The following is a 25,933-nucleotide window of genomic DNA, read 5'->3' on the forward strand; positions in this document are numbered from 1 at the left end:
AAGGTTTGATGGTTAATCTTTGTGGTCAACTTGTTTGGCTTGAGAAATAGCTAGGAGATCAGCAAAGCTTACTTCTGGATATGTCTGAAGACATTTCCAGGGGGAACTAAGGGAAGAGAACGCAACACAACTGGGGTGGTCCTGCCCACTAGGCTGCAGGTCATTTGGAATAAAGAGGGGAAAAGAAAGAAGCCTGGGAGCACAGTGTCTTCCCTCCACCCCTGCCCTACTTGCTGGGCTTCCTAGCCACCACGAGGTGAATGGCTGTACAACTCATTTGCTGTCACCATGTTCAGCCTCAGCCTAGGCTCAGGGCAGTGGAGCCAGCTGTGGCCAGACGGAGACCTCTGGAAACATCAACTCAAGCCTTTATTTTCAGCAAGTGTTTTCTAAAGATGATTGTCACAGCAACAAAAAGTGACTGACGCAATCAGTGATCATGGTTTCGTCTGTACAGCACGGTGCCAAGCCAAAGCCACATTTTAGTGCCTTCTAATGAAGAACCAAGTGTTTATTCTAGAATAAAGAGAAAGCTAAGGTTTATTTATTTATTTATTTATTTTTTCCTGCCACAGTGCTGAGATCAGCAATATCGAGGCGCAGTTTCGTCACATCCTTTTTTTCTAGCGATAAAATTAACTTGCCATTTGGCAGCGAGGCAGCCACAGCCCTTCATTAGTATTTGTATTGGATATTAGTGTGCAACACACAGCCTGCGGTCTGGGCACCAGATCTCTACAGAACCGCCCCGTGACTTGTTCTGCCTGAAGTTCAAGTGTTCAGAGATCATCAAGTGGCCAAGAGCCTCTGGTGGCTTGTTTGGGCTGTCTTGGTTATGTGGTCCCTCCTGGATGCTGGCACCACTCAGCTTGCCCAAGTCCAATCCCTGTACCTTGCCGTGCACCTTCCACTCCCCTGGCTTTCCCTGCCCTGCTACACACACTTCGGCATGCGTGGCTTGGCAGGTTATGCTATGCAGACACAGGTCATGTCCTGTTTTAGTAGGTACTGCTTGCCGGTCTTCCAAAGTAGTTGCACAAATGTATGCATCCACCCTGTGATTGCTAGGTACTGTCTGTTGGTCTGGGCCATTTCACCTCACATGTTCTGAGGGGTCATAATCTATTCACCCCACCTCAATAGTTCCATTGGGTTGGAACTCATCCCCCCCCCCCCCGGGCTTGGTGGGCTAGCCTGTGCTACCACCATGCTTATCGTGGCCACCTTCTCCATGAATATCTTCCTTGTTTGGAGCTGAGGTTTTCTACCTTACTATCTTATTTTTCTAACCATATAGCACTTTCTTTTCAAATGATCAATTTAGTTGTACATAGCATTTTACATATTAAGCCCTTTGTATCCTAATACCACCAGTGTTTAATTTGTGGTTCAAAGATAGCTTTCAGAAAGTGCACAGAAAATTTTTGGCCAACTTAGCGTTAGATTGATTTTACATTTTCCCTTTTTATAAGAGAGTTGCCTCATCAGCTTTTAAAGTTTGTTTCTTCTTCAGTTTTCCACCACAGTCAAAAACCCACCCTACATATGCTGCTGTGGTTTATACAGCACGAGTTAATGTGGGTTTTAGGTACTTAACATATGTGTCCCTATAGTTAGAACTGTCACCGCAGTTATAATTTGCAGACTTATGTGACTCAGGAAAGAAGTCCTGTAGAATACTTGCCGTTAGGATCAGGGAAGGAAACAGAACATCACAGCTAAAGCATCAGGTATAAGATGATAAAGCCGGATACTCAGCCTTGTGTGCCTCCCTCCCCTCTGTGTGGTCTTTATCACAGGCAGTGAGGCACTGCCTTTGCTTCTTATGCGCTCTGCAGATCTTAGAATTAACAACAACCTCCCCTCTCCGGAGAGTTTATTATCCTCTAGGCTCCTGGGGATGAAAAAGGTGTAGGGTTCAGCCTTCCAGGGACAGCAACCCAGCTCAATCTGATGCAATTTATGGCCTGACTGGTTTGCATGGAGTGCCTGCTCAGAACACATCCTTGCTCTGTCCGTGAATTCCACCCACAGACTGGGGATTTGGTTGGCTCTTGGGTCCTGCAAGCTAAAGCTGTCCACTTACAGCGTGTGTAATGGCAAGAAGGGAATGGCCAGAAACAAGCAGAGTCTGAGGCTGTGCTGCATTCCTCAGGACCCACCTACGCATGCAAGAGACTTCTGGGCTGATGGGGTTGTATCCTCAGACTGTGAGAACAGTGTGCTACCACAGACACAGAAATCTGCTCCTCACAGAGAGGGTTGAGGAGTCTGAGATCTTCATGCTGGAAGATTCGATGCTCCCTGCTTCTTAATTCAGAGACAACCATCTTTCTGTGTCCCTGGGTGATGGGAGGGGCAGGTCTTGTCATGATGGGTCCAGTAATGATCTACTCATGTCTTAAGAGCCTACTTCTGTATACCACCACCTTGGGGATTCCGTTCCAACATTTGGCTTCTGAGGGGGCACAGACATTTAGTCTATAGTGGTCACAGATGAAGGTCTAGGACCACAGAACAAGGCTGGGAACCTGTATATGGCCCATCACACTTTTGAGCCCCTCATAGGATACGTTCTTCTTACCATCTCTCTGTGAAGGAGGGGCTTGTCAGGGTCCTTGAGCAGAGGCAGGTGGTGAACCAGAGAACCTTATGTGGATAGGAGAGCTGACCCTTTCCTCCCCTGGCCTGGGGTGGCTTGAGTAGCCACCTCAGTCATTAACACACACACACACACACACACACACACACACACACACACACACACACACACACACCCTTTTTGTTTTTAGTAAAGTGGGGAAGAGGGAGGAAATCCTAAAGACAATAGTATTTATCTGAACCTTCCAAGAGCAAGATGGACATGTTTGTCCACAGAAGCTGTTTGTGTTGGCTCAGCCTGAGATGATCAGATTACACGGACCTTAGTTAACCGCCCGATTCCAGCTGCTCATTCAGAATGGGTGTAGATGCTTATGGGGGGGGGTGATGTCTATTCTTGGTTGTCAACTTGACTATGTCTGGAGTTGGTTAAAACCTTCACATGGGTCACACGCCAGTGAGGGAGGTTTTTTTTGTTTTGTTTTGTTTTTAGAGGGACGATCCACTTCTAATCTGGATCTTTAAGGTGATAAAACACACCTTTAATCCAGATCTTTTGAGGTGGGAAGACCTGTTTCTAACCTGGGCCATGCCTTCTGCTGGAAGCCTCTATAAGGACAGGAAGCAGGAAGCCTTTGCTCTGTGCCTGTTGGCTCTCACTTGCTAGCAAGTTCCTTCCTTCATTGGCGTTAAAGCCCACTTCTTTGAAGTTTCGGTATTTAATGAAGATCGAGACATCCAGCCTCATGGGTTTAACAACTACTGGATTCTTAGACCATCCATTCATAGACAGCCATTGGTGGACCAGTTGGTCCATGGCCTATAAGCCATTCTAATAAATCCAGTGTGTGTGTGTGTGTGTGTGTGTGTGTGTGTGTGTGTGTGTGTGTGTGTATACCTCCACTTAACAACCTATATCTATAATCTATATATCATCTATTTATATTTATTTATATATTCATTCTATACGTTCTGTTACTCTAGAGAACCCTGACTAATCGGGGGGGCCAGCATGAGAAGTGGCCGAGGAAGATCAGGTCAGTTTGAGGGAAAAGAAGACTCTGCTTTCTATGTGCGTATCTCTGAGCTGAGGGATGGAGTTGACGTATTACCCTCCTCTCCATACAGTTTATTTAGATGCACAGCCAGTCCCTGGAATCTAGAGTCTTCATCTAGCCAGATGCACCAATCTTGAGCCCTGTCCTAGTTTTTCACTTAAGCCGATATACCAAGATGACCACAAGCGTGTAGCAATTACACGAAGTGTACTAGCGCTGCTTTACCAAATCTCAGTAGATGATCTTTTCTTTTGAGAAAAAGCCTCTTTATTTTCTTGATCACTTGGAGTGTTTTCTTTTAATACTTAGATTTTGGCAGGCTCTTTCTGATGCCAAGGTGCCCACAGTGAACTGAATGTGGGTTAACAGCTTGGGACACTGAAGCTGAATGGGCTCTGGGCGCATGTGCCGAAGGGTGGCCAGCCGAGTTATCCTCCATCCTATGCCAGCCCAAAGATGCCTCAGTTCTGCTGCCACCACCACTTCTGCGAGACACACACACACGCACACGCACACGCACACGCACACGCACACGCACACGCACACTCTGGTTTTGGTCTTAACGCTTCTAGTCTGGGTGTCAAATATGGGGTGCCTCTGCCATGCCATGCACCAGCACACACTTTCATATGTGTTTATGCATTAGTTCTGAAGATAAGCCTATGAGGTGTGTGGAGAAGTGGCTGGTGCGCTTGCAGAGCGGGGGTGAACGTCAGTCCCTGGAGTTAAGTGCCCTGGGGGAGTACGTAAGACACCACAGGAAGAGGCAGCGCTGTGCCAGGCTCAGATGTCAATAAGTGCATTAGATTTTGCCTCTTTAGCTCTGGCCTTCACAGTAGTTTTGTTTTCATTCTAGGGCCTGACTCTTGAAGATTGTGGGAAATATTTCTAAGACTAGTGACTGGCCCTACAAAGGCTTCCAGAACCTTAACAACGAAAAAGTGTTAAACTCTAAGCACAGGGAAACTCGAAACACCAAACTGTCCAGGAAGAGCGAGTCTCACATGGCTCCGCAGTTTTCCCATTGCGAGGATGTACTCTCCCCTCACCTCTGTCCCCGCATCACTGGTCCTTACTAAGTAGTTTGGATTTGCCCATTGGGTGACTCAGCTCTGGGAACCAGAGAGTTCCTTTTCAAAAATCATTATCAAAAAGGAACGCTAGAAGACTCATGTTGTCAAAGTCAAAGAGGCATTGTTAAAAATTGCCACGTATGTTTCGGGGTCAATAGCAGGAAAGAAGCATAGTGCTTATTATCTGTCTTCACTGAGCTTATAGCTTTACAGAAGAGGGGAGTGATTTGTGAGTGTGTGATAGATTCTAGGCCTCCCAAACGCATTATTTAATTACTTTCCAGAATATCCTGGCCTTATGTTCATTTTACAAATGAATATGTTGACCAAAAAGGTCAAATAGGGTCACATAGCTGACTCTAATTTTTATTAAGTGTCATAAATTAAAAAAATTTTAAACTCATGTTCTGGCTTGATGAACAACAATACTACCTCACCTTGAAATCTCCCATCTTCCTCTTCCTCTTCCTCCTCCTCCTTCTCTTATTCCTTGGGCTTGAAAGCAATATTGTTGCTTCAGTGCCCTGCTGGGATGTCACTTCATGCCCAAAGCAGTCTCCCTGGACTTAGCATGCACCCCTGCGCTCTCTCCCTCCTTCCCTCCCTCTCTCTGTCCTCATCAGTTTACTGTTACGTACACACTGGACTGTTTGTGCACCACTCTTCTCTCAGCCACTCCTTAGGAAATGCTCATTCCATAAACAGTAGGTGGCATGTGCATAGTGCGTAATTGAGTAGATGACTTCGATAATTGTGTGGAGAACTTAGACGTGTTACTAGAGCATGTGGGGAGTTGATAGAGTGTTCCAGGGTCTGAGCAAGACTTAGATCAGCTCAGAGGAGCCTGAGTACACCGGGCCAGGCAGAAGAGAGCGGGAACCAGTGTCAGAAGTGGTCATGTGGGAAGCAGCGCTGCTCATTAAATTTGGACGGCGTGTTTATTAGTCCTCTCTTTCAGAACTACCCCTAATGGTATCTCTTTTCTTTGTTTCCTCAAAATTAATTATGTTTTTGTAGCTATGGTAACTCACTTGAAGCTCTGTTGCGCATATGATCTGTAGACATTGAACTATTTGCTTATGCATTCTAAACATCTTCCTTCTCATACAATAATCTATTACAGTGTTCCCTTCCTTCTGCTGGAAACTGGCTTTTCCCTTTAGACTTGTAAGGTCAATTTTATAGAGAATCCAGAGTGACAGAGTGGCTAATAAATTATGGGAAGTGCCCACTATCTTTGTCAGTAGTTTTTGTGCCATGTTTTGCTTGTATAGACATTTTCTCGGTAGTTCTCACTTTAAGGACCTTTCAACACTTGGCTTGGTTTGTTGAGGAGCTCTGGGGCCCTGTGCTCTCACTCTGTGGCTTACACACCTCCCTTCCTTCTTTGCCCCTGGTGCCTCTTGTCTGGCCCTGGTCTACCTAGTCCCACATCTTTCGTGTGTGCCCCTTCTTTTCCTGCATTGCTTTCTAACCTGCCACCAACTTCTCAGTTCAGCTCCCTGCCTGGTCTGGCCTCTGACTGGTTTTTGCCACCTAACTCCTGTTTTTTTGGGAAAAGTTTAGAGCCTGAACTTCGGCTCTGTGAGGTAGACCAGATGGTTGCACGTTGTCTTTTTTTTTTTTTTTTTTTTTTTCTTCTGTGGTCAGGGTAATGTTTAACTCCTGAGTCTTCCTTTTGTGAAAAGGGGAACAGATAACCCCTGTCTACCAAGTGACTGCATTAGATAGAGAAATGGACCTGCAACTCCCGGTACACAGTGGATTTCCTACTCTTTCTACAGCACCATATTGGGAATGGCTTTTTCTTTTTAAAAGACTATTTAAAACTTTGAATCATATGTATTTCTGTGTGCATGTGTATGGGCATGTGCGTGTGGATATAAGCACTTGTAGAAGCCAGAGGATGTTGTTAAATGCCAGCATCTGGGGGGTAGTGGTTATGAACCACCCAAAATGGCCACCGGGACCTCAACACAGGTCTGAAACACTGACCCACCTCTCCAGCTCCTGCTCTTCCTTTTTAATACACCTTAGTCACTCACTAAATATTTTCTTAGTGCCTGTTTTATATCAGACTTTATTCTAGGTATTGGAGATACATACTGGAGGCAAAATAGACAAGAGAACAAAGAAGAAGAAGAGGAGGAGAAGGAGGAAAAAGAGGAGGAGGAGGAAGAGGAGGAGGAAGAGGAGGAGGAAGAGGAGGAGAAACCTCCAACATCTAAGGCACTAAAAGAACAAGATGACACTAAAAGATCCATTTCAAATCACTCCTTAAAATATTCATTTAGTACAAATACAAGTATATTAAGTATGACAGAAAAAGCTGTGTATTTAAATGCCCTTAAGGTAACCATGCTTTGAAAGTGCTTTGTGCCCCTGTGGGGTGCTCGCTCATGCCTTCCAGGTACATCATAGTGACTTGCTCATGTTGCTCCCAGAGTCCGTGCCAGACACCCTTGTTAGTTATGTTAAATAAGCTGGAGTCTCTCCACGTAGTTGTCATTGTTTCTGGCTAAATGGCTCCTTTAGTGCTCAGAGCACTAACAGGAACCTTCCTTGCTTTGCTATCATTCAGCATCGCTTGCTCCAGAGTCTGGCACAGGGAGACTATGCAGAAAAGGCTTGTGGGCCCAGAAAAGTGTTCATGTCTCAGATGGTGTTTTTACACTTCTGGGAAAGCGTTGATAAAGTGAAATTGTGCTTAGGTTATAGTCCCTTTAGAAACATTCTTCAGTATCTACTAAAAAAATCTAAACTTCTAAGATATATGATCCACACCTCTTCAAGAGACATAAAAACATATCTGGATGGGTATTTCTGGATTTGCCTCTGATTTTAATGTTGATAGTTTCCAACCGGAAGGGGAAGAGTCCATCCAGCCGTGGCAGCTTCTCGTGGGAACTGGCACAGGGCTCTGTAGTACCAGGGCTGTAAATTCCAAAGCCACATGCACTTGTTTTTCTTTTACGCCCCTCTCTCCTTCGTCCCCTCCTGCCTTTGTTCTTGCATTGACATGTAATAAAAAGCCAGGAGAAACAGGCCTTTTCCAAAGCAGCGCAGCACCTAAGTGGAAAAGTTTGGGCCAGAATTTGGGTAAATGCTTTCTCCGAGAAAAAAGCAATAATGCAGCTAAGCAATGCTTCTGGTCCCTTTATTTATTATTTTAACTTCTTAAAGAGTGAAGCATGGTATTTATCCGGGTCTTTCTGTAGTTGTACCTCACAATGATATCACATAAGGGAAATGTGCATACAGCACGAACAAGCACAGATGTGCTTCAGCATTTGCGACAGGTTTATTTAAGCTCAGTGTGTGTGTGTGTGGGGCACATCATGTACCAGATATAATTCACGCTGGAGACCCCTGCCCTCAGCTGCTTTTTGGCTTCTGTCACGTCCTCACAGTCCAGACTGGCTAAGATGACACAGAGAAGAGACTCCAGTTTCACTTCAGGATCTGCAGCAGCTGGAGAGAACGTCAAACAGATGGGCTTTTCCACCCTGATTATCCTGACTTCCTAAATTTAGAAATACATGCTTTTAAAAAAAATGTAAATTACCCAAGGGGGTGGCGTCGCACATGCCAGGCTGTGCTAACGAGTGCAAATAGATGTCATCCGCTCTGCTCCCACAGCTCCCACTCTTTTGTTTCTTTTAAGTTTGTTTTATTTTATCACTGCTTTCCCTTCGTAAGCTGCGCTGTTAAGTCTCCGTTCATGCGCTGATTGCTGGTTTAAGATGTTCAGATGTGTATGTAGGGTTTTATATTTATTTACTTATTTTGGATGCAGAGTTATAGACGAGGTAGATCACTAATGTTCACTGTAGTCAAGGGTGGCCTAGTACTCTTGGTCCTTTGCAGAGATGATAGATGCTACCACAGCTGGCATGTATACAGTATCTTAAACTCAAATAACGTGTGCTCTATCTTTTGAAGGGCTTGGAAGTCCTTCACACTAGTGGAATAGGCTAGGAGACAAAGGCTAAGAACCTTCCACTGTCTTGCTTTTGGTATAAACTAGCAGGATGGGTTTAGGCAGGACACGTCCTCTGCTGTGTGGCTGGACTGGATTCAGTAGTCTCTAAGGAACCTCCCTCTGAGTTATCAGGGCCCCTCTTTCAAAAAAGCCTATTTGCAAGTTATTTTGAAGACTGTCATGTCTCTAGAATGTAGCCCAGTCCCCAGTGTAGCGTAGATGTTTTAATATTGTCAAAAGAATAAATAGTATATATCTTATGTTTCCCTATAGGAAAACTCATTGAGAAAACTGTCTGGAAACTAAATGTTTTAAGGCCACTTTGTTCCCATTAGAATATACTAGGCTATATTTTCTGTATCCTATAGTTGTTGAAGGGGGCAAAACAATGGTCCAGAGGCATGGAAGGCATGAACAAACAAATGAGGTTTAGAAGTATATATCACCCTCCACTAGAGTGGAAATTATATGGAAGAATCCATTCATTCATTCATTCATTCATTCGAGACAATCTTGTAATATGGCCCAGACTGGTCTGATACTGTGCAGTCCAGGCTGAATTTTAAGTTTTTGATTCTCCTACTTTAGCCTTGATTGTCAGGATTATAGGCATGTGCCACTGTGTGTGTGTGGGAATCAGATCTTATATGAAATGCGTGTTTATAGAATCAGTCTCATTCTAAAGTCCCAACAGAAAAATTTCAAAAAAAATCTGTGAGTCTATCATCAAAGGAAATGAATTGAGGAGCGATGGGTCTAGAAGGTTTATCTTGGAGGGAGAGTGGAAAGAATGGACATTCGGGAAGCAGAAGGGTGGTGGGGAGGAAGGGAGGGGACATTGCCCGGGCCAGCCAAACACAGAAGCAGAGACTAGCCTGCGAAGTGGCGTGAGCCTTTTCCACATGGAGGGAGGTGGGATGGAGGGGAGCTGAGGCCAGAGGTCAGAGAGAGGACAGCAGAGGGGTAGATGTTTAGGTCTTACCTCACCATGTGCAGGGAGAAGGCCTCTCGAGTTTTACACACAGGACTAACTTGCTCAGAACTGCTTTTAGCCACTTGGCTGTAGCAGCCTGTGTGGAGGATGGATTTGCAGCGGGCTAGGATACGGTGAAGAGTCCACTGGGATGCTACAAAACCATGTGAGATTCCTAGTAGGCAGAAAAACCCGAGTCTGCCAGATTATCAAAAAACCTACTAAAACCTTGGAGTCATCATTGTTTCAAAGCCAAAATACAAGGTAAAGTGTGCATGAAAGAACTGTAAAGAGAATGCTTGCTTCAGCAGCACATATAATAAAATGGGAACAATTCAGAGATCAGCACGGCCCCTGCACAGAGATGACACACAGATTTGTGAAATGCTCCATACTTTTTAATCAGATGAAGGTGATAAAACACAAAATAGAGAAAATTAAAAAAAAAAAAAAAAAAAAAAAGAAAAAAAAAAAAAAAAGAAAGAAAAAAAGAAAAAGGAAACAGAAGGAAGGACCAAGATAGCGAAGTTATTGAGGACATTAACTCAGAAGAGAAGCAAAATGCAGTGGCCGAGGACATCGCTGGTGTGTGCGAAGGAAGAGGCCTTGGTACCGGAAGAAGAAAGTGGAACAGGGAATTTGAAGGAAGTCATTACCACAGCCGCAGCAGCTGCTGGCGCCTCAGCTGCTCCCAAAAGCAAGCACCTGGCTGCTGTGGAAGAGAGAAAGATGAAATCCCTGGTAGCTCTCTTGCTTGAAGCACAGATGAAGGAAGTAAAGATGAAACTTCGATGTTTTGAAGAGCTGGAGACCACCGTGGACACAGAGAAAGAGGCTGCAGGATAACGGAGGCAGCAGTCGCTTACTGAATACAGAACTTCCACACACAGCAGCCACACCGGTACCCAACAGGACCTGGTCTGGCCAGGGCACCCTGGCATGATGCCTCATTAGCAGCCCCCTCCCCAGCCCTCTGAAGCACCATCGGATGCTCCCACCCCCGTTTCTCCATCCAGGCCAGATACCCGGTCCTAGTTCCGTGATGCCTCATACCCATCCTACTGGGAACAGCCCTGTCTGTCCTGTTATACATGCCCGGAAACATCTGAGGACCCCAGGTACACCGCAGCAGCAGCAGCAGTTTCCACTTGGAGAAGGGGGTGGGGTTGTCCCTTGACGTGCTGCTCCAGGCCCACAAGCCTCAGCAACTATTTAGCATGGAAGTTACACGGAGCCTCCACACCCACTACCAGCTGAAATGGGAATGGCAAGACTTGTGTCTCGGCTTCCTCGCTTTTCTCTCAGGATTATTCTTCTCACAGACCCACGCATGAGCCCCGTGCCTCCCCACTCCCTGATACTGTCAGGGCCTTGGCTGATACCTAGTGGGAAGCCTGTGGCAACTAGTGTGCCCTGATCATTTGGAAAATAACCAAGTCAGGCGAATGAAGCAGTGCTGGATGGGAGCGGAACGTGGGGCTCGTCAGCAGCCCCCCCATACCTTCGCTAGGCTGTGCAGAGTGTGCTAAGGGCACAAGGACCCCACTTGGCTCCAGAGTGTATGCGTTAAGGTTTGGGGTGCTCACACTAGGAATACACTCCAGAGGAGGGGCCACAGAAATGCCTTGATTTGAGCCAGTATCTACTGCTGTGGATGAGCGATTTAATAGTTCTTGGTTTTGTCAGCTTGTCCTTGCCTCCCTCTGTCCTTCCATGAGGAGCGAGTGGGTGTTCGGGGCACAGCTTTGCTTTAAGTGTCATCTTCATTATTGAGAATGCAAGTTAGAATGTCTTATGGCTATCTTTTCCTGTGTGTTTTCAATCTTTACATAGGAGAGGGCGTAGGGAGGTGTCTGTAACCTTAGAACTTTCCCCCTTAATCCTAGAACGCAAAAACCCACAGTTGAGATTTACCTTCATTTGCCTCTAGCCAGGTGGCACTGGTCCCCATCAGAGTCCTGGGTTTCTGGAGCTAAGGAGACGCTCCTTTCTTGTGTGCACTCTGGACTCCTAGCGTGGACACAAAAATGAGCGTGCACCTCGTGGAAGTTACGGACCCCAGCACCTTCTGATGATGGCCTGGTCTCCCCCACTTCCCTCCTTTGTCTTCTGAAGGAAATTCATCCAAATGTTCACCTTTCCCCCAGGAGTCCTAGGACACTGGGATTCTGGTTCTGTGGTCCATTGTAACTTTTACTGTGTTCGCTTTCCATTTTGAAAGACGCAGGTGTAGGTATTTTTAAGATGCTGGTAACCTACAGAACTCAAGTTCAGCGCAGCCCTTTCTGTGCGTGTCACTGGGTTTCATTCCTGTAATAACACCCGTTCAGTTCTGGGAGGGGCGGGTACTGTGTGGGCTTTGTACAGAGGTGTTTCTTGGTGTGGGTTGGGTTTCTTCTTCTTTTGTTGTTTAGTTTTTAAATGAGGGGAGTTCTGAGATTTTGGGAGAAAATGAAAGTCGTTTAATCGCTCCCCCCTTTTCATTGAATAAATGAAACATTATGAAAAAAATTGTAAAGAGAGGATTTCCATCTTAGAATAGGGGGCACACAAGAAGGAAAGGAGGTGTAGGATTTGATGGTGTTTCAATTAGTAGGTGAGGAATGTTAAAAACTATGGTGTCTTTGCTCCTGGGGAACCACACTGCCTGGTTCAAGTGTTAAGGAGCAGACCAGATCTCAGAATCTAGACTGATGCAAAGACCAGACGTTCACGTTGCTATCATTAGGTGGTACCCACCTGAGCAGAAACTGGGTGATGCTATCTTTTCATGGGGCAAGGAGGATGTGTGTTATAAATACATCGAGTGAGGTCTGTGAAAATCATAGTTTGAAATCGTGTGAAAGGCTTGGAAAACACAATGCATAGTTGTGAGAACAGCAGACCCCAGAAGTTTCTCTCTTCCTGAGTTTGTTTGGATGAGTCTGACACCTTTTCTGTTTGTCAGATTCTCTGGCCGTTCCTTCTCCTCTGGGCTTTTTATCCTCAGTTGCATGAGTGTCCCTTGTCTATCTTATACTACTGGGAATGGGCAGACCTTGTCCCGCTGGCCTGGGAGGAGGAAAGGCACTTTGCTTGTCTTCCCCTTCCCTCCCCTTCCCTCCCTTCTCCCCTCCCCTGCCCTCCCTAATAGTCATGTGAAGTTAGCAGTGCTTATCAACAACTGTATCTTCTCACCCATCTAAATTATCCTTTCAGCATAACTTTAGCATAGAAACACAACATGTTCTATTTTTAAATCCTGATCCAGAAGTAATAGCCTTTGTCCTCACCACGACAGTTTCATGTAAAATGGTGATTTTAAATGGTTATCTTTGATGCATTAGCTGATTTACATGCTGGGCCTAAGTCACTAGCCAGGCAAAATACTCTGTGTGTTTCTGCGTCTTTCCTGTCCTCCACTTGGTGTCCCTGATTGGCAAGCAGGCATCTGAGATTGAATTCCCCTGTGGCAACTGAGAGTCTTTAAGTACCATGTACTTGGTTTAGAAGTTTGACAAACACATGTTCCTGAATTACCATGCACACTGATGCACAATGCTGCTGTCTACAGAACACTATTAGGTTCTCCCAGGCAGAACTTCTTCTTCTTTTTTTTTTTCTTGTCAACTGCAATGTAAGACAGGCAATTATCCTAATTTTAGAAATAAAGACAGAGGGGCTCAGTGGTGTGATTAAGCTGTTCCTTGGTTGACAGGACTGTGGGAACTCGGATGAGAACCCAGGTGGGTCTGCTTATAAAGTTACTAACCGTGCCTTACAGAAAGGACCCTTAAGTGGTCACTGACAAGGTTCTGCCCCTGTCATTCCACCCCTACCCCACCCCCAATTAACTTCATTGAGGTGCAGTCTGAGTTGAAACATTTTAAAACTATGTAATGAGAACATTTTTGTAATGGCTGGATATGTCCAACAAGTCACTATTTCGGTAAAGATTCAGGACATTTTTATTTGTGCTTAAGATCACCTGTAAGAGGCTTAAGAAGGTGCTGATCTACTTGTTGAGACTGTGCGTTAGTTTGGTTTGATAGACTTGTTAACACACACACATTTTATAACACACATTTTAACCTGGCATCTTTGACTTGTCATAATACAATTTTAAGAACAGCTGTTATTAACTTTTAACTTTTTTCCTCTTTTAAAGATTTATTTTATGTGTAGGAATGTTTTGCCTCCATGTATGTATATGTATGACATACATGCCTGACCCGTGAGGTGAGAAGAGGGTATTGAATCCCCTGAAACTGGCACTATGAATGGTTATGAACCACCGTGTGGTGCTAGGAACCGAACCTGGGTCTTCTATAAGGCCAACATGAGTTCTTAACCACTGAGTGTCTCTCCATCCTGGGTCATAATGATCTTGAAAATCATTTGAATGTGTCAATAGTTTGGTTTTTGTTGGGGAGAAAAATCTCTGTGGATACACTTTGTTTTCCCGTTCTTCTTCTGGGGAGCATTTGAGTTGTTTCTGGCTTGGGGAGTACCATAAAGAGATAGTGGTGGACACATTTCACTTTTTTACTTTTTGGGCGTTGGTAAATAAATGTTTATTAGTGAAATGGTTGGTTTTTACATTTCCTGGAAACATTCAAACGGTTTTTCAAAGTAATTGGACCATTTTCTTTCATCCAAATAGCTTGCTTGTTTTTTTTCCCCCTATTTTTTAAAGCCTCTTTGTTTTCTTACTATGGAGTAAATGTTCTTAACTTTGAAAAGTTCCCCATTTCTATTATTCCATCTTGAAATTGATTTTCCTTCCTTTATTTTTTATTCTGCTTTTGAGCTTATTCAATGAACTTTAAATTGCAGACATTTAAAATTTCTAGTCTTTCATTTTATTTCTTATAATAGCTTCTTTTTTTTTTTTTTAAATGAAGGCTTCCTGTCTTTTCGTTTATTATAAATGCCCATTTTCTTTGTTGAATGTAATTGCAATAGCTAATTTAAAATCCATGTCAGATAGTTCCGGCATCTGACTCATCTTGAGATTGGCATCTGTGAAAGGTAACTTGATGTGTCTAGTTGCCTGGGCCTTGGGATGCCTAAGAACCTGGTTAAATATCATTTTGGGTGTGCCTGTGAGGTATTTCTCCATGAGATTAGCACCTAAACTCGATGGCTGTGGAAGGGCCTGACCTGTGTAGGTGAGCAACATAAGGTTGAGGGCCTGAAGAGAACAGAGAGAGAGAGAAGGGGTAGACTGAACAGACGGAAGGATCTGGGCCGTAGGTCTTCTAGCCTTTGTGCTTCATATATATATATATAGTTTTTCAAGGTTTCCCATGTCTCCAGCTCATAGTGCATGTAATGTGGCTTCTCTGCCTCCAAGAGTCATATATGCCACAGTACCTTGTTATGTCTGTCTACAAAAGTGTTTGCAGGGAGAGAGAGGAAAGAGAGGAGAGAACAGAGGAGAGAAGGTGATCAGAGGGAGTACAAGAGACAGACAGACAGACAGACAGACAGTCTACTATAGCATCTATCAATTATCTTTTTTTTTTAAATCAAAAATTTCATAGTCTTTTTATAATGTGGTGCAATTTAAAATCATGTCATCATTATATTAAATCAAGTGGTTTATTGGAGTCTGGTATCTGCTCTCTGGCCCCATGACGTGCTGGTTATTATTACTTGTTCAGTAAACAGCCACTTCATTTGGTGAGGCAGCCTGCAAACTCTGTCATGCCTGTGGTGGGTGGTGGGTCAGACCTCATGTCAGGCTGCCCTAAGTCTTCCCTGTACATCTGTGGTTCACTGTTCAGTGAGAGACTTGGTCAGTATTTCCATGAAACTGCCTTCCACTTTGCCACCCTCTTCTCTCATGGGCTCCTCCCGTAGTCTCTAGTTGCCTTGGCCTCGCCGTGTTCTCCCGTCTGTTAGACGACAGGTGGTGTTGGAGTATAGCTTCCACATGCAGTGGTCATGTTAGGTGGTGAGGCCTTGGTGCAGGTCACACTAATTTTGGTCTGCTCCTGTGCTTCAGATATATATGTTCAAGTATGTTCCATAAAACCACGTGGGATTTCCATATAAAATTTGACATTCTCCTCAGTCATCTCTAAGGGTTTCCCTCATTCTCTGCTGGCTCTGGGTTGCTTCCTTTGCTTTTTAGACATAATCGTGATGATAGTTTTTTTTATTTTTTAACTGGGAACTTAGCTGCTGAGAGCCTTCAATACCATGAAGTCATCATTAGGACAAAGCTGCAAACACTAGCAATTGGCGTAGACCAAGCACTCAGGCAGTTTGCACTTTGCACCCACCCTCCTGAGGGTGAGTCTTGTAACTATTCTTCCAGTTCAATGCCAACCAGTTCCAGAAATATCCTCAGAGACACAGCCATAGTGTTTTGCCACTCATCCGGGTGTTCCTCAGTACGGTCAAGTGGGCACATAAGGTTCACTACAAAGCGGCTCCTGACTTTTCTCACTTCTCTTTCTTGTGTTTGTTTTTGTTTGTTTGTTTTGTTTGTTTTGTTTGTTTTTTGTGACTTGTAAGCAACACTGCAATGGGGAGGCAGCTGTGGAATTACATCTGGGTGTCTGTGACCTCATGAATACTGTTTTTGTTAGAAGGGTCCTTCTTATCCATGGTGCGCCCTTTGCCGCCTATGGTGGCTGTCCTAGATCTGAAGTAGGCCCACGAAGAAGAGGGGTGTGAGGATGCGGCCCATAGGATGGCTCTCCTCTACACACCTTTCCTCCTGTGCTTGAGTAGTTCTTGAGTATTCTCTTCTCTTCCTTTATTTGCTCACTGGTACCGCTCTTCTCCTTTGGCCTAATTTGGCCAAATATGTACCATCACATCAAAGCACTATGTTCTGTGGCATGGCTTGACTTTTCATGCTTAATTTGTAATCTGGGTATCATGTAATTGAAAGTAGAAATCCAGCCTGTGGTAGTGCTGCAACTTTCTCAGGTTGTGTGGTAATTGTAAATAGCATAGAAACCAGTGACAAGTGAAGCAAAAAGCCTCCTACTGGAAAGGCCTGGAAAAAAAGCAAAATAATCTTCTATCTATGAATAGTCTCCTCTTTTTCATGCTTAGTAATATGTGTTTTACAAAGGAATTTGGCTATGTGGAAAAAGAGAAAGCACGATAAAACACTTTGGATCTTGTGTCTTAAGATTGCTGCTTGGCCTCTGGAAATTATGGTCTGGAAGGCCGCACACTGGAGCAAATGGATTAAGTAGCTTATAGTTTGTATCCGCAGATGGCATAGTTAGGGTTCCATGGAGGAGTGAGAGTGTGCACGTGTGTGTTCATGTATTCAGAGAAGTTAATTATCAGGAATTGGCTCCTGTGACTGGGGAGAGGGGAGCAAAGCCTGCAGCGCTGACATCCCAGGCTAGATCCAGACCGAAGCCACCATTGAACCAGAAGATGCTGCTGTCCAGCTTAGTGCATCAGGCAGGATTTGCTTTCACTCAGTCAACCTGATTGGATAAGGCCTTGCCCCACATGGAAAGCAATTCCCCTTCCTCATTCAGCCAATTTAAATGCTAATCTTGTCCCAAAACACTTCCATGGAAACATCCAGTATAATGCTTGACCGTAGGTGAGCATTCCTTATAGCCCATTGACGCAACATTTAAGATGAACCCTAACAAGCAAACATGTTTATTTCTAAAAGAAGTTACGCCCTAACTCAGAAATTCTTAAGGTCCTGGGATGCTTAAAGTGTCACTGATGTCTCTTTAGGGGAGAGGTGAATGTGCATCCTAGAATCGCCTTCCTTCTCCCCCCTCAACACCCCCCCGCCCCTGTGGCTCTAGTCCTTGTGCTGTAGTGAGGAAGGGGGAATATTTTTTCCTGGAAAGCCTTCACAATAGAACTCTTATCAGAGGTTTTAGTATTCCTGAGCACAAGGCCACATTCTCAAGCCAGCTGCAGTGGGGTTTGGGCGCTGTTGTCATTTTTACATTGACCTCCATTGCAGATTGCCAGCGTGGCTTTCCTTTCTCCTTTGTGGGGTGCTTGAGGTCCTGAAATAATCTTGAAGTTTATTGCTTTAAATTTTTTTCTTTTAAACCAAGAATTGCCTATCCTCATGGAAGGAAGGTCACTGGGGTGTCAGCCTACCCTGATTCATTGTTTACACTGGTCAAATTCCTTTTTCTGGTTCTCATATCATTGTTCATAACAATGTAGGTAGGATAGGCTCCTCTTGACTCAGGGATTGGGAAGGGTGAAGTAATCCCAATAGTGCTATTTTAAGTAATGGGTTTAAAAATCAACTGTACATTTGCTCATGGAAAGGAGGTGGTGGCAGTGGATTTTGAGTTTTGAATTTGCGCAGCCTGGGTGGAAAAAGAACTGTTGTGCACCGACTGAAAACTGTGAACCACAAATCAAAATCAGCCCTTCCTGCAGTAAGTTGTTTGTGTTAGGTTACGTTGTCCCAGAAGCAAAAAGTCTCCTAAGGCACATGCAGACTGAAACTTGGTGTTGTAGTCAAGCCTTGGAAAATAAATGAAAGGCCCAAGTAATTACTCAGTGGTTGAAAGTCTCCTTTTCTTGTTTTACATGTGTGCCATGGACAGACCTCAGACCTTACTCTCTAGGCAAACTCTTTTCCACTGAGCTATATACATGCTCAGCCCAAAAGTCTCATATTTTGTGCTTATTTTAACATTGTACAAATTGAGCCATCTGGAGAGATGGGTCAGTGGTTGAGAGTACTCATGCGCTTGGCAGAGGACTGGAGTTTGGCTCCCAGCACCCATGTTAGGCAGCCCACAACCGTCTGCCTGTAACTCCAGCTCCCGGTCAGCTGATCCCTACTTATACATACATAAATTAACTCTTTAAGAAACTGAGACTTTCTTCCTAAGTACAATAATAAAAGACACTTCAAACTGATGTTATTGACTAGCACAGTAATAGAGTAGATGGTGCCAGGCATGGTGGCACACTCAGGGAGGTAGAGGCAAGTCGATCTCTGGGAGTTCGAGGTCAGCCTGGTCTACAAAGTGAGTCCAGGACAGCTAAGGCTACACAGAGAAATCCTATCTCAAAAAAAAAAAAAAAAAAAAAAAAAAAAAAAAAAAAAAACAGAAAGTGAAACAAAAGAAAAAAAGAAGAAACAAAGTAGATGATATTATTCATTGTCAATAGATGGTCTATTTGCTGTTACACATTTTTTCTGTCTTCTCTCGGATTTTAAGTATTAGAGATATTCTGTTTCAAGCTATGAGAAATTTGACCAGTAACATGATACTGTCAGCTGGGTAAAAATCTTGAGCTAAACTTGCAGAATGTAATGTTTATATCCTTTTTTAAAATTCTTTGAAAATTTTATGCATGTATACAATGTACTTTGGTTATACCCACCCCCAGCTCCATCCCCCCATCTCCACCCACACCCCTGCAGTACACCTCTTCCCCCCCCACCCCTGCAGCACACCTCTTTCTAGCTTTTCTCTCTCTCTTTCTCACTTCACATATCCCAGTGAGTCTAGTTCATGCTGCCTGCATGTACATGGGTGAAGAGTCATCCACTAGTGAATGGGCAGTGTACCAGTAGCCACCCACCAAAAATTACCCTCCTTCTCCCAGGCGCCATCAGTTGCCAATATACCGTCAGAGGTGTGATCCCAGGATCCTCTCCTTCTTCATCCTGTAAGTTTCAACTGGCTTGATCTGGTGCAGGTCTTACCCGTGCAGCCATAGCTGTTGTGAGCTCATGGGTACAACAGCCAGGCCATATCCAAAGGACTACGTGGTACAGCATGCCTTCTCATCCTCTGGTGCTTACGTCCTTCAGCCCCTGCTAGGACAGCCTGAAGCTTGGCAGGGAGGGTAGGTGTAGACAGCCTATCTGTGTGTCATGGCACTCACAGTTGTTTATGCTCAGCAGCTTTAACAGTTAGGAGTCTCCTCGTCCATCACTTCCCACTGCAATAAGGAGCTTTTCTGACCAAGGTTGGGAGCAACGTGGATCTATGAGTATCCATAAATATTTAGAAGGCAGTTTGGCAATAAGCCCAGTCAGCAGGACAGCATCAGTAAGTTCTTCCCTCGGGCCTGTGACTTACCCAGCCTTGGGTTTTGACCATGTTTTCCGTTGTTCCGTCTTGTTTTATGTCAACTCGATGTAAGCATTAGTTATAGAAAGGAGGGAGCCTCAGTTGGGAAAATGTCTCTATAACAACAGGCTGTAATAAGCAAGTCTGCGGGACATTTTCTTAATTTGTTACTAATGTTGGAGGGCCCAGCCCATTGTTGGTGGTACACCCCTGGGCTGGTGGTCCTGGGTTCTATAAGGAAGCTGACTGAACAAGCCACGGGGAACAAGTCAGTAATCAGCCTCCCTCCATGGCCCCTGCATCAGCCCATCCCTCAGATAGTCCCTCCATGGCCTCTGCATCAGCCCATCCCTCAGATAGTCCCTCCATGGCCTCTGCATCAGCCCATCCCTCAGATAGTCCCATCTGATGTGAGTGCCTGCCTTGGTTTCACTCATTAGAATGAGACTTAGGGTATGTAAGCCAAGGAAAGCTTTTCCTGTGAGGCTGCATTTGGGCATGATGTTTCATCATAACAATAGTAACCCCTAACTAAGATACAATACTAGATATAAATTCCTTCTTATAGAGAGAGATTGTGCTTCAAATCCAATCAAGAGAACAGTTGGTTACTCCTGTAAACGGTTTTGCCACTCCTGTACCAGTGGGTACATGTGTATATATACTTTTATGGTAGGGAGGTATTAAAGCATGCAGAGTAAAAATATTGATGTATTTTGTCACCAAACACCTCCGTAGCATCTTCCTGTAATATGAAAGCTAGACAGACAGCCAGTATAGAATTTTCTAGTGAGGTCAGGATCAATTTCTTTATGTCTTGGCAACCAAAATAAGTGGCGTCTTCAGCAATAGGGTATTACCTTTAGTTATGGTGGCAACAAAGAGCATTGGCAAAACCTGTGCTGTCTTAGGGGCTTCTAGGCCTGCCCTGACCAATGTCTTGTAAGAGGTAACCTGTGCCTGGCGCTAAGATGGTTACTTAATAACCCCTGCCTTCTAGAAGTAGCATAATTATTTATGTTTCTTGACTTATAGGTCAACAATTTTAATGCTTGTTGTGTTTGATCAGTGGTCCTCATTATAAATGATAAGTCTTGATTTGCATTTCCCTGATGACTAAGGAGGTTGAGCATTTCTTTAAGTGTTTCTCAGCCATTTGATATTCCTCTGTTGAGAATTCTCTGTTTAGTTCCAAGCCCCATTTCTCAATTGGGTTATTTGGTTTGGTGGTATTTAATTTCTTGAGTTCTTTATATATTTTGGATATTAGACCTTTGTCAGATGTAGGGTTGGTGAAGATCTTTTCCCAGTCTGTAGGCTGTCGCTTTGTTCTCTTGACAGTGTCTCCTGCCTTACAGAAGCTTCTCAGCCTCATGAGGTCCCATTTATTGATGGTTGACATTAAGGCCTGGGCCGTTGGTGTTCTGTTCAGGAAGTTGTCTCCTGTGCCAATATGTTCCAGGCTCTTCCCCACTTTTTCCTCTAAGTGACTTAGTGTCTCTGGTTTTATGTTGAGGTCTTTAATCCACTTGGATTTGAGTTTTGTGCAAGGTGACAAATATGGGTCCAGTTGCATTTTTTTACACATAGACCTCCAGTTAGACCAGCACCATTTGTTGAAGATGCTATCCTTTTTCCATTGAATGTATTTGGCTTCTTTGTCAAAAATCAAGTGACCATATGTGTGTGGGCATCCTATTGGGACTCTAGATGAGAGAAGCATGGGAGAATAGCAAAGTAGAAGGATCCAGAGGTCCTAGAAACCTACAAGTAGAACATTATGATAGGCAGATTTGGGCCCAGGGATCCCGCTCAAACTAAGGCACCAGCCAAGGACAATACAGGTGGTAAACTTTAAACGCCTACCCAGATCTAGCCAATGGTCAGAACAATCTCCACACTTGAGTGGAGAGTGGGATATGACTTTCTCACGTACTCTGGTGCCTCACATTTGACCATGTCCCCTGGAGGGGGAGACCTGGTGGTACTCAGAGGAAAGACAGCAGGTTACCGAGAAGAGACTTGATACCCTATGAGCATATACAGGGGGAGGTAATCCCCCTCAGGAACAGTCATAGAGGAGGGGAATAAGGGGAAAAGAGGAGGGAGGGAAGAATGGGAGGACACAAGGGATGGGATAACCATTGAGATGTAACAAGAATAAATTAATAATAAAAAATTTAAAAAAATGATAAGTCATGTTAATATGTTAGGATCATCATTAGGCCATTGTTTCTGATTATTAGGATAATAATCCAAATGTGTACGTTGTAAACAGACTCACCTCTTGCTTTGTAACTATTATCCATGCTCTCTTCACTGTGGGTAGAGGTTATCTCTGCTTAAAAGGAAATATTTATATAATTGTTTTACATACTGACTTCATACCTAGGTACCATCACCAGTTTGTGGAAATTGAAGAGTTTATATAGAGTAGTTAAGAAATCCTAACACTGGAAAAAGTTAAGGAAATAAAGATGTGGTATCGAATATTAGAATCGTTGACTCTTATAATTTGTCTTTGGAAAAGTAACTTTGCTTATGAGCAATATCCTGAGAACATTGGACATTTGTCACAATATTTTATAATAAATGTTTTGTACAGTACTCTTGGGAGGCCATAGTAAATTTCAGTTTTATTATTGCTTGAAAATCCTTATGGTAGCCATATCATAAGACAATTTAGGGGGATAAGGAGAATAAAGGTGATTTTTTTTGTTGCATTCATTGTACTATGAATTTCCCCGCTGTATTTATGAGAATCCAGGCATTAGATGTGCCATATGAGATTCAGGTAAGGCTTGGGATTAGTGAGGAATCATAGGTGAGGGCATTCAGGAGTGGTCAGCCAAGCAGAAGTTCTGAAAAGTAATTTGAATAAAATGGCCAAATGGCAGGCCTTGCCACCATGTTATTCATGGTGAAGATCCCACCATAGAGGCAGCCTCGGTTGGTGGCTTATGCTACCCTTCAAGTGACACCAGAGCTGCAGGCTTGCATGTCAGAGTGACACTTTAATTGTTTCCAAGAAGTTGAGCCTTCTTCCAGCAAGTTAACTTAGTTCATGATTACCTGAAATAAACTTAATCCCATTGTCCTTGCATGACACACCTCCTGGCTGTCCTGATGCTCTAAAGCCAACTGTCAGTGTGGTCTAGGCCAGTGCTGCTAGTTGCCAGTCAGAGAGCCTACTTTGATGTCATAGCCACAGTTCTCCCAGTAGGTCCCAACCAGAGTTTGTCCTCTTGCCCATACTTGATTCCTTCTTGTCCATTCCTTTAAAATCATTTATTGTCTACAGAGTATTTGGCACTGTGTTCCCTGAGGTGCATAATACAAGATATCTTCTTGGTGTTTAGACTTTAAATCAGGGAGTCCACTGAAAGATTTTTACAGTTTTAAAAGGTTAATCTAGCATGAAGAGTAAATTAGAACGAGTCAAGGATGGTAGTAGAGAGAGTGGTGGAGGGACTATTGCAGAAGTGACTGCGGCAAGACCTAGCCTGCTAACAGTGTGATAGAGAGAAGTGATGGATAAGTGAAGTGCTTTGACACCATGACGAAGGTGGGGTGCTTGGTGATGGACACAGTGTCTGGGATGCAGGTACTGAAGATGCTTCATAGGCATCTTACTCAAGCACCAGCGGCAGTCCGGTGCAGTGAACGGAGGTGATGAAAACACGCACACTGGAAGAATGTTTGGAGGAGAGGCTGAAGTTCAGTTTCGTGAGTTACTTGGTTTTGAGATACTTTTAGGAAAGCCCAACCACATTTCATTTGTATCAGCTGTCATCCTCCTGCAACGGGATCACGCCTGATTTTATTTTCTTACTCTCCACACGCAGTTAAGTGAGGAAAACCGTATGAATTCTGTACTATTTTAAACTTTCTGAATTCTTTTTTTTCCCCCCTCTCGCCATTCTTTATACTTCAGGCACTGGTTGTTTTCCTGCTGGCCTGTTGCACCAGCTTCTTACCCTCTGGTCCATTATAATTAATAGTAAGTCTCCATATGCCAGAGTTTCCCACAGCACCTTCTGCAATGGACACTGAGGCAGCAGCTTTGCCTACTCAGGCTCCAGGGCTTCCACCTCCACTTCAGCCAGAAGAGTGGTCCCCCGCACCCCATCATGGGTTGCTAATGTGAAATTTCACTGGAGAGATGATAAAAACGTTTACAAAGCTGAGATAAAGGTTGGAGAATCCTTGACTCTATTGAATCTGCACCTTGCAGACAACTGCTATGATTTGTCTAAAAGAAATCCGATCCATTTCTTCACCCTTTGAATGCCCCTCAATGGCTCACTCTTTACTTCAGGGTGAGGTTTAAAATGTGTGCCTTATCCACAGTCTGAAGTCAGTTCCCCAAACCCATCGTTGTGGTTTGATAAGTGTCCCCTAAGTGTTCTGTGTTAAAAGTGGTATTGGGAGATGATGGAACCATGAAGGGGCAGGGTTTAGTGACAGATCCCTGGGTCCCTTGGAGTTGTACCCTTGAAGGGAATTATGGGACTTAATATCTTCCTTTCCCTCTTGACTACTTCTCATGAGGTAAACAGGCTTTCTCTATGTGTTCCCTACCATCGCCGTCCAGTATGTTCATCATGCCCAAAGCAGCAGGAGGCCCACCCAACCTTGGACTAGGACCACCCAAGCTGAGCCAAGATAAATAAATAATAGGTGTAATATAAGCCCACTGCCAGATGTGTGCATCACAGATCTGTCCTTGTATTCTTCTGGATGTCTTTTTCTTTTTTTGGTGGTGGGTAGTTGAAGTGTTTTGGGTTTTTTTTTTTGCTTTTGTCTTTTTGATTGCGTGGAATTTATCATCGTTCCCCTGTTGTTTTGTTTGTTTGTTTGTTTGTTTTGGTGTCCTTGGTATCACATCTAAGAAGCCATTGTATAACTCTAGCAAAAACTTTCATGTCAGTCTTCTTCCTTGGACCTTTTCTTTTCAATTCCAAGTAGCCATGAAATCATTGTAACCACACTTGTGTAGTGCAAGGGTGATACCTAGATGGCCACCATCAGGAGAGCCATCGCTGTATGTGTGCATGGGAGTGAGGGTGAGAGTGATGATGCCTGTATGCCTTGCCAGCCTTGGAAGTATTTGCAAGAACCGATTAATAAAGGCTTAGCCTTCATCTGCCTCATGCAGACTTTTGTAGACTCTGTATACTCTTGCTAATAATGTTCAAGGCACACCATGTAAATGAGCTTGGCTTGGAGTCATAGACTGTGCTTTAATCTCGGCCTGTCGTAGAGATCTATGGAGGGAGATGTGGGTGAAGCTCAGGGTCTGTAGTTTGGTGGTCAGGGGTCTCTAACATCCATCCTGTGCAGGGTAAACATTTCTAACGGCAATCAGTAGTCATTATTTCACATTTCAGAATATTAGGTGTTGGGGGTGTTTGGAACACATTTTTCTGCTGTCCCTCTTAGTGCCAGTTTAAGGAATTGCTAATTGTCCATTCTTGCTGCAAAGTACTGATTTCCATTTGAATATAACAGTCTTTTTTACCAAAACTTTCCTATGGCTGATTCGAGCAAAGACAGAAGCCTTCTGTTTGTGGACTGAATGTTCAGCCAGCCGTGACGTAGCCACCATTATCAATGAAGCTTATTCATCACTTTCTGCACTAGTGCATTGTATGGGCCTTGCAGAAGACCTAGGAGACTCAGAATGCAGCCCTCCCCCTCCCCCTCTCCCCTTCCCCCCCCCCCCCCCCCCCTGCTCGCCTCCATACACTCTTGGTATTAAGTGATTTTTTTGTTCTATATCTTTTCTAGACCTTGCAGATAATTAGCTCGTTTGTTTTCTCTTGATTCCCAAAAGTGTTTTGCAGATACTCGGGCACTGGTTGAGAATTTGTTCATTTTCTAAATAAAAAAAAAGAGGGCGATTAATGCTGTTGGGAGATAGTTTTGTTCTGGCTTTTTATATGTGAACATTTATGGCATAGTACCATTTTTATAAAGATATGGGCAATATTATGTTTTCATAAAATAAAACGAAGTAGCCATTGATGATCTTAGAGTAAGAGCTTTTGAGCAAATTCTTTGCAATATTTAATTTTCTGCATTTAGTTAACTCAAAAGTTAATTGTTGTGTTTTACTTTCAGTGACATAACTGTAGGGATACAGAAGGGGCTTATTCTAGTTCCTGACTAGAATGCCGTAGAAGCTACTAAATGAGGCCTTTGTAAAAATC

At 43.9% G+C, this 25,933-nt stretch overlaps 1 protein-coding gene and 1 pseudogene across 2 annotated transcripts in view; both read left to right on the forward strand.

The window, feature by feature from the left end:
- Positions 1 to 25,933, forward strand: part of Igsf11 (immunoglobulin superfamily member 11) — a 120,389-nt gene that overhangs the window by 13,071 nt on the left and 81,385 nt on the right. The window lies entirely within an intron of this gene.
- LOC127193518 (uncharacterized) lies at positions 9,987 to 10,086 on the forward strand (annotated as a pseudogene).

This window comes from Acomys russatus, chromosome 8, assembly GCF_903995435.1.
Source record: "Acomys russatus chromosome 8, mAcoRus1.1, whole genome shotgun sequence".
NCBI lineage: Eukaryota > Metazoa > Chordata > Mammalia > Rodentia > Muridae > Acomys > Acomys russatus.